Raw genomic sequence first — 8,274 nt, 5'->3', positions numbered from 1 at the left:
CTCACTCACTCACTCACTCACTCACTCACTCACTCACTCACAAAAAAAAAAGAAGAAAAAAAAAGATCATGCTCTCTTGACGCACCCAGTTCCGTGGTGGCCCCCGTCTTCCCCTGAGCAAACCCCACCATTGTCAAGATGCAAAAAGTTTTTGCAGTCCAGAAAGCAGCCTTGCTTCCTTTCCACGAAACACCTATCTGTCCAGTCACCGTGGACCCGCCGGTGGTTTTCTTCGCTGGTTCTACACTTTCCACGTCTCCCCAGAGCCCAGTCTTGTTTGGGTGCACATCGTATCAGTGCACAGCAGTCTATTTATTGACACATTGTTGGCTCGTGGTAACTCTGCTTCAAGGAAATCTATAGTTGCCACTTAATACGTGTGTTGTTGTTATTGCGAGGTGTCATCGGGTCTGTTCCAACTCACTCATGTATGACGTCATGAAACACCACCATGTTCTGCACCATCCTCACTGCGACTCCTGTGTTTGAACCCGTTGTTGCAACCACTGTGTCAGTCCATCTTGTGGAAAGCATTCCTCTTTTATGCTGACTCGCTGCTTTACCAAGGGTGACATCCTAGCCCAGGAACCGATCTATTCTGATAAAATCTCTGAAGGACACGAGAGGGATTCTCATGATCCTCACTTCCAAGGAGTCTTCTAGCTGAGCTTCTTCCAAGACCGATTTGTTTGTTCTTCTGGCAGTTCATGTGCATCGGTTCTTCGGCGCTCTGCCTTATTCAATTTCCACCTTGCACATGCATATGTGAGGTGATTGAACATACCTTGGCTGGGTGCAGGCCTGCTTTAATCCCCAAAGAAATGTTCCTGCATGTTCCCACTTGAACGAGGCATTGGGCAGCAGATCTACCCAATGCAATGTGTGTATGACTATTCACAGGTGTGATCTATGCAAGGGAGATTCTAGTTAATCCAGAATTGTTTTATTATAGTCAGCAATTCATTGGGAGATAGTTTCCTTTCCAGGAGGCAAGGAGAATGTATCCCAAAAAAGTATATGCAAAAAAAAAAAATACACAAGGGGCTGATTTTATAGGTTGTGGTTAATTACTGCTGTTTTTTCCAAATAAAAAGTGTGATTAGATTGAATTCCTTGTCTCTACTTCTTACAAGAAGTCCATACATCTGAATTCTACTTTTGCCAGCCACGAGGGCTGAAGCCAGGCAAAATGCCCTGACTTTTCCAAGCAATCAAGTTCATGCAGGACGTGCAGGAAGTTAAATGGTATCATCTCTGTGGGCCCTTCCAACTTTGACTTTTGTCCCAGGAGAGATGGAAATGGATGTCCAGAAGGTCCGTTTCCTGGGGGACCTGGATGGATGAGAGCCGCTGAAGCAACCTGAAGAAGTCAAGGCTACTGGTCTGCTGGGCAGCCCTACGCGGGCCATTTTGTCTTGACAAGAGTACTTTTCCAAGATTGATCTCAGATCTTCTGAACTAATGACACTGAGGTGTCAGCTGGCTGGTGCACTAGTGGAGGCACCACACGAGTATGCTATGGAGATGTCTGTGGATGTGGATGTAGATATGATATAGCTATAGATACAGAAATAGATTGTGGCTATGTTTATTTACCTGGAAGTGTTTGGATAACCTTAAAATACACTGCCCATTCCCAGCCCCGGTAAAATCAATGATTGCGTTTGTGATGGCCAAGTGTCCCAGGCCATCAGTGTGCTTCTGGGATTTACATGACTGTCACCATTATTGAAACAGATCGCCAGGCCTCTCTGCGCTGTTTCAGACATCTAGCCCCCTTCTATTACAGCACTCACACCTGAAAAGCATGCATGGTGACGGTGAACTAACAGAGATCGAATCTCCACCCATCTCATGGCTGCCCGTGGAAGCTCATGTCATGCAGAAACCGTGTTTGGAGTTCTGGCCCCTGTGTGGATTTGTCCCTGTCCTTATGTGTGGGATCACATGTAATGGGATTAGGCATCTTAAACAGCGCGTCTCTTCAGTCAATGTCAAAAGAGTTGGATTAAATGGAAAAGCCCTTCTGCTGGTCCAGGGAAAGACAGATCCTTTTAGGAGGAATTGGTCTGTTTTAAAGAGATGTAACCACTCCCCCTACCCTCGGCCTGAGAAATTAAAGCACGTGATTGAATTCTTGCAGACAGTGAGCAATAGTATTTCACACGGGAACCTTGCGATCCTTGAGCATCAGTCACTACGGCACTCCTCTAGGAACCGAGAGATTGGCAGTTTGAGCCCACTTATGGGCACCTTGGAAAAAAGACCGGATATTGAATGCCCCAGAAATTCAAGCTATTTTTCATTTTAAATCCACCTATTTGGGTCTCCATAGAAATGTTTTATAGGATCCTTGGTGGGGTAAAATTTCCAGTGCTTGACTATTAACTAGAGAGTTGGAAGTTTTAGTTCACCCAGAATTTCCTCAAGGCAAGACCTGGCTGTCTAGTTCAGAAAATAAAAAGAAACAGAGAAAGCAATAGCAACGGTGCTAATAAGAACCCTGCTGAGAGCAGTTCTCCTCGGAGACGGATGGGAACACCAGGAGTCAGAGCTGACCGGCCCACTGCTCCTCTGAGCAGAATTGAGATGCCATAAAGTGGACCTGATTTCGAGAACAAAAGGAAGAATTTTGCAATCCACTGGGATCTTGCTGGGGGCATTTGCTGTAAATAACAGGGGCTCTGGTGAATTTCAGATCCCTGGCTTTTACCTAGACCGAGCCAACAGCATCAATGGGAGTGTATTTTGCTGTGGAGGACACAGTCTCACATTCAGACACTTGGACACATGGACACACCGCTCTCAGATCTTGTCTCCTCTGCTGCAGGTCTCAAAAACAAAGCATCCTTTCGTGCACATTCCTTCCCAACCGACCCCAACTTTTTCTCCCCCCCCACCTTTCTTTTAAATAGTTGTCCATTTGTGTGTAGTTGTGATTATACCACAAACCAGACCAAGGGCAAGAGTCAACAACAGGATCATCCTGTTGACGGTGATCGTGAGTCTCTTAGTGGAAGGAGCTGCCGGGATCACTGTTAAGAAGGTTTGAATGTTGCTTCTCCTTTTATAGTATTGCCCTGATCATGAGTGTGGCAATGAACGGATGGTCCCTTATCAGAAAGCTGCGCTTCAAAGTAAGTCTTCTCACGAGAGCCTGCTTGGTAAGCAAGCACTTCTCATGGTTTCAGGGTCTTGTATTAATGAGACTAGTCTTAGGAGGAGGCTGAGTTTAATTCGATAAATGACCTCTCCAGCAGGAACAAGACACCTCCGAGAGGTTTAATGGTCATCATGCACCATGAAGCCAAGGAAGGGTGTGATTGAAACCATACTTCCAACCATGCTACCAATCCAGCTCCTGCAGGGTCTTCCTCTTTTTCATGCCCCTCTACTTTACCAAGCGTGATGCTCTTCCAGAGACTGGTCTTTCCATAACATGCTCAAAGCATGTGAGACTAAGCCAATTCTTGGACTACTGCGGCCATATTTTTTTTCCAAAACAGACACTGGTGCTTTGTTGTAGCCTCGACCAAGGTGACCTGCAAAACACATTTCTAAAACGAAGGGAACTTCTCATTGTTTTCCAAATGGTAAGGCTCCACGCCCACCACCAAAAAGAGATGTCAGTCAAACACACCCGATGCCTTGGGGTGGACGATGACTCACAGTAGCCCCCACAGTGGGTCAGACTCTCCCCGGAGTTTTCAACCTTCTGGTTTCTCAGAAGGAGCCCAGCAGGCCTCTCTTTGAAGGCACATCCAGGTGAACGCGAGCCTCTGAGGTGGTTACATCACCTGGTGTCAATTGGGGACTTGAGAGGATTAAGCGTGGATGGAGTGGAGTCTAGCCTGTCAATCAGGTCATAGCCAATGAGGCCTCTGTGGGCATGGCTTTCTCCTGAGGATTCTGGGAAAACTCTGATATTTATTTCCTCCTTGGAGGTGGGAGAGACTCTCTCTCACCACTTCACTCCCTTGGAGATGCTCTACTGACTAGCCACGTGGCACTATACCTTGGGAAGGCACATGGACCTGCCCTGAAGCAGCCTTGAAGCTGGGGGAGCCACGTGGAGACCCTGCCAGCGCTGAGATACGTACAACGCCACTGGATCCAAAGACTTTCCACCCACTTGCCTGTGATCTTCCTGCATTCGACGTCATTGCACATGTTTCGTGAGTCTGAAGAGGACTTTTTAATATTGGTATCGCACATATGGGCTAATATCAGACTTATAGGCTTGGGCTGGACTGGGTTGGGATGCTTTCTGAAGGTACACTTACCCTTTATATAAAACTCTCTCTTCTACACATATGAGTTTCTATGCATTTGTTTCTCTAGTCTACCCAGAGTAACACAACCTCCAAATCCTCACCTCTGGGTTAGCGGCCAAGCACCTGAAGTGCATCCCTGTAAGTACCCACTCCCCACCTTTTAGGAAAACTATCTGAACAACTGGAGTTGACAACAAACAATTCAACTCCCATGGATATGGCACTCACGACATCCAAGGATGCGTTTCCATTGGTCCCTTGAAGTGCTGAAGGTCACTGGTGTCACATAAAGGAAAGGCAGGTCTGGTCCAAGCCCTGGTTGTTCACATGTGCATGAAATGTCTAAAGAAGACCCAAGAAGATGCCTTTGAATGTTGGTGTTGGTATACTGGTCACCAAAAGCCTCCTGGCATTATTCCCTCACAGAGTGCTTGTTCCTGGTCACATGGGAATTGTCCTGTGATCCCCGCAACCTTCCACTCCCTGCTGCCCACACTAAATTCCTAGGGAATCCCTCTGATGCATGTAAAAATGCAAGCACACATGAGGAACGTAGGAAGCAGGACTTGTCTGAGACTGGAACTGGATCTAAAGTGCAGGATGGAAGAGGAAGCAAGGGCCTCGCATCGAACAACCCCAGAGTGGACGCAGGAGGCTGGGCACCCTTTTGGATTGGAAGACTTCTGGAGACACTGTTGGAAGGTGAATCCCTTGGCTTGAAAGGCACCCAAGACACCCAGCAGCCCAAACCAGGGGCTGGAGCATGCCAAGAAGGATGTTGAAGATCAACAAGGACCAAAAGAGGTCCCCATGAGTCAGGGCCAACATTGCGGCTCCCAGCAGCCACCCCAGCAGTCTCCGAAGCTTAACAGAATCAATGGCATCCCACGCTGTCTTTGGCTCTTCGATAACCCTTGTGAGTTGTAACTCCCGCAATGAACTCTGGTCCCTCAGCATGCCCTCGTGACACACTGGCCCGAAGAGTTCATCTCATCCTATTTCTCAACGAAAGTGCACACCTGACACAGTGGTTTTAAGCTCTTGTCTCTTAATCAAATTGTTTGAGGTTTGAGCCCACCAGTCACTCCATGGCAGAAAGATTTGCTTTCACAATGATTATATTGCTTCAGAAGCCCTGTGGGGCAGTTCTGGTCTGTCATATAGGATCAAATTCATGGCAGTAGACTTGGCTCGGCTTGGCTTGGTGGGTTGGGAGGGGTATTGGATGGGACCCCATTGGTGTGAGCTCCCAGGTGAAATTTGAACAACGTGAACCGTACTCGACTGAGTTCTTTGCATGATCAATGATCTTATCCCCACACCTGGCTGGAGCCCAGTCATGCTTTTATCCCTCCTCGTCCTGCCAGCTTGTACATTCTGTGTCTTCACATGAGGATAGTGTGTCGTTAACGTGCTTGGCTCTTAACCTGAAGGTCAGTGGTTGGAACCTGCCTGGTGCTCCTCCACTGGAGAAAGACATGGCATTCTGTGGGGGTGAGCCAGCCCCTCACAGCTCATCATGGGTTCAGTATGCACAAGTGTACGGTTGAGACATATAAAGATTATAGTAAAGTCATAGAGTAATAGGAGAAAGAGAGTAAAATAAAGAAGCCAGACACATTTCATGGTAGCATGCTCACCTCCTGAATGGCCGTGATCTCAACAGGCAGGTCCACGCACAGCATGGGCAGAGAAGGTAGGAGAGAGGAGAGTGATTTATTACTAACCAAGGCTTATATATCTTTTGGGGGCGTGTAAGCCCCCTGATTACAGGTAAAGACATATGTCACACGAAGGGACTGTACTAAAGATTATACAGCAATGTGAGAGGGACAATCTAGGGGTGTACCTGCTATAGGAAGAGGAGGAATTGGGGGTACACGTGACAACATGGGTGGATCCTAGATTCATGATGGAGGCCTCACCTTGATTGCCCTGGAGCTGGAGACTTGATTTAGCCTAGGCTTTCAGGGGAAGTAATCCATTGTCCCAAACAGTGGGGAGCGAGCCCCACCTGTGGTGGGACCAGACAGTAGTCTGAAGGCCGAATGCCTTCAGGGAGAATATCTCTAAGCATCTGACTTCCACCATTTGCTGGCAAACAGCCTCTAATGCTTTTCATATCTTTGGGGAAGACGAAGCTGGGGAAAAGTTTTTTTACATCCCACAGCATTCTGCTTCCATAAAAACTACAGTCTTGAAAAAAATTCCAGGGAGCCGTCCAACTCTGTAATTTAGAATCACTGTGAGTGGCCACCAACTCAGCCACAGTGCATTTCGTCTTGCTGTGTTTGTTGTTGACAGGGACACTCAAACTTAAAAAATTCCTTGATGTTCCATAATCTTTCTAACACCTGGAAAGACTTCTGGGAACTTTTAGCAGCAGCAGATAAAGATGTGAACAGGACTCATTAAGCTATTTTCTCAAGACAGAAAGGGCAGCTGCCGGAGCCAACAGACGCCTTCCCTCAGCCTCTGTTTACTTGGGGTTTAGGCTCATGTTTGCCTTTCTGTCTGATGTGGCTCTGCTTCTTCCCCGCTTTCAATTTCCAGTGTGCGCCTTTTCGGGTTGTTAAAAGATGGGCATTCGTTAAGTGCTCAACTGCACACCCAAATGTCAGTGGTTACCTCCCAACACCACTCTGCAGGATGAGGATGTGGAGGCTGAGCTACGTAAAGATCGACAACACTGGGACCTCCGCCAGAGCAGCTGTGCTCTGTCCTTACAAGTCCACCTCAAAGGGACGGCAGTGGCTTTGGGCTTCTTGGTTGGGGCGTGGTCTCAATCACTATCTTCTCCTCCATTACTACTGATCCTTTAGTAAACGGATATTTGTTGTCCCCCTCAATTTCCCAGGTGATGGGGATACGATTGCAAGAATGGCTGCTTCTTAAACACGTGGCATCTTCGATTGGCCCTCTCCAATGCACCTTGCGCTGGACACAAGGTCATAAACACAATCCTGCCTCCGTACTTTGATGCAGACGCTGGCCATACAATCTCATCTCCTTACCATTCACTGTCCTCCCAAATGATTTTAGACGCTTCAAACCTTTCAGCTGGACACCAGTATCAAGTCTCTCTCCAACCTGAACCAACCTTGCCTTCAACGGTCCATTTATGACATGATTTTCAAACTCCAGGTATTTGCATATTTCATTATAACATTGTACCTTTTCTTCTCAGGCTGCTCTTTGGAGTTGTCAATCTAGCCCTTACATCTCACGGTTTCTTCCATTTGCCTTAGGTACGCATGGCTGAGAGCAAATTTCAGCGTCTCTTCTTATCTTTACCTTCCTTCTTGCCTCTTGAATGGCCTTCTACTTTCTTCAGGTATGGTGGTCTTAGAAAAAGAAGAAGAAAAGTAGGATGTTCTTGATGTCATAACACAGCCCCTGAGGTCTTCTGCCATCACTGTTTCGTGCATCAGATCTGTTCTTGAAATCTAGGTGGGATAGAACTGAGGTTCGGTTTTGGATCGTATGCAATAGTTTTCGTTTCCTTCAACTTCAACCGGAGCTTGCATAGGAGCGATTGATGGTCCGTTCCGCAGCCAGCACCTGGCCTCATGTTCTAAGCATTCGTGACTGCGGATGTCGATCTTCTCCACCATCTCTTCCCACAGATGTAGCCCATTTGATTTCTGTGGATTCAGCTGGAGAAATCCACGTGTACAGTCGCCGTTTGTGTTGATGCAAAAAGGAATTTTTAATGAACGTGTTGGTCTTGCAAAATTTTACCAGGTGGTCTCCGGCATGGTTTTTCTCACCAAAACCCTGTTTTCCAACTACTGCTCCTTCTTTGTTTCCCCTTTTGCATTCCAATTGCCACTAATCATCCAAGCATCGTGATTGCACATTTGATCAAATCCAGACTGAGAACATCGGGGAATTCTTCAGTTTCTGCATGACCAGATTCAGTGGTGTGTTCATCAGTTGTATAGTAGTTGTAGTGGCTGTGAACAGATAGTACCTTGTATGTGAACAGATAGTACCTTCT

The 8,274-nt window shown here is 47.0% G+C and overlaps 1 long non-coding RNA gene across 1 annotated transcript in view; it reads right to left on the bottom strand.

Moving 5' to 3' along the window:
- The window catches only part of LOC123521730, an 8,806-nt gene extending 2,661 nt beyond the window's left edge, over positions 1 to 6,145 (bottom strand). Inside the window, exon 1 of the long non-coding RNA XR_006680094.1 lies at positions 5,915 to 6,145. This is a non-coding gene — a long non-coding RNA (uncharacterized LOC123521730). The remainder of the gene's footprint in view (positions 1 to 5,914) is intronic.
- Positions 6,146 to 8,274: the final 2,129 nt, after the last annotated feature.

Source organism: Echinops telfairi, unplaced genomic scaffold (genome assembly GCF_000313985.2).
Source record: "Echinops telfairi isolate 266 unplaced genomic scaffold, ASM31398v2 ScPeMD7_53;HRSCAF=182, whole genome shotgun sequence".
Taxonomy (NCBI): Eukaryota; Metazoa; Chordata; class Mammalia; order Afrosoricida; family Tenrecidae; genus Echinops; species Echinops telfairi.
This window is presented reverse-complemented; position numbering and strand designations above follow the sequence as displayed.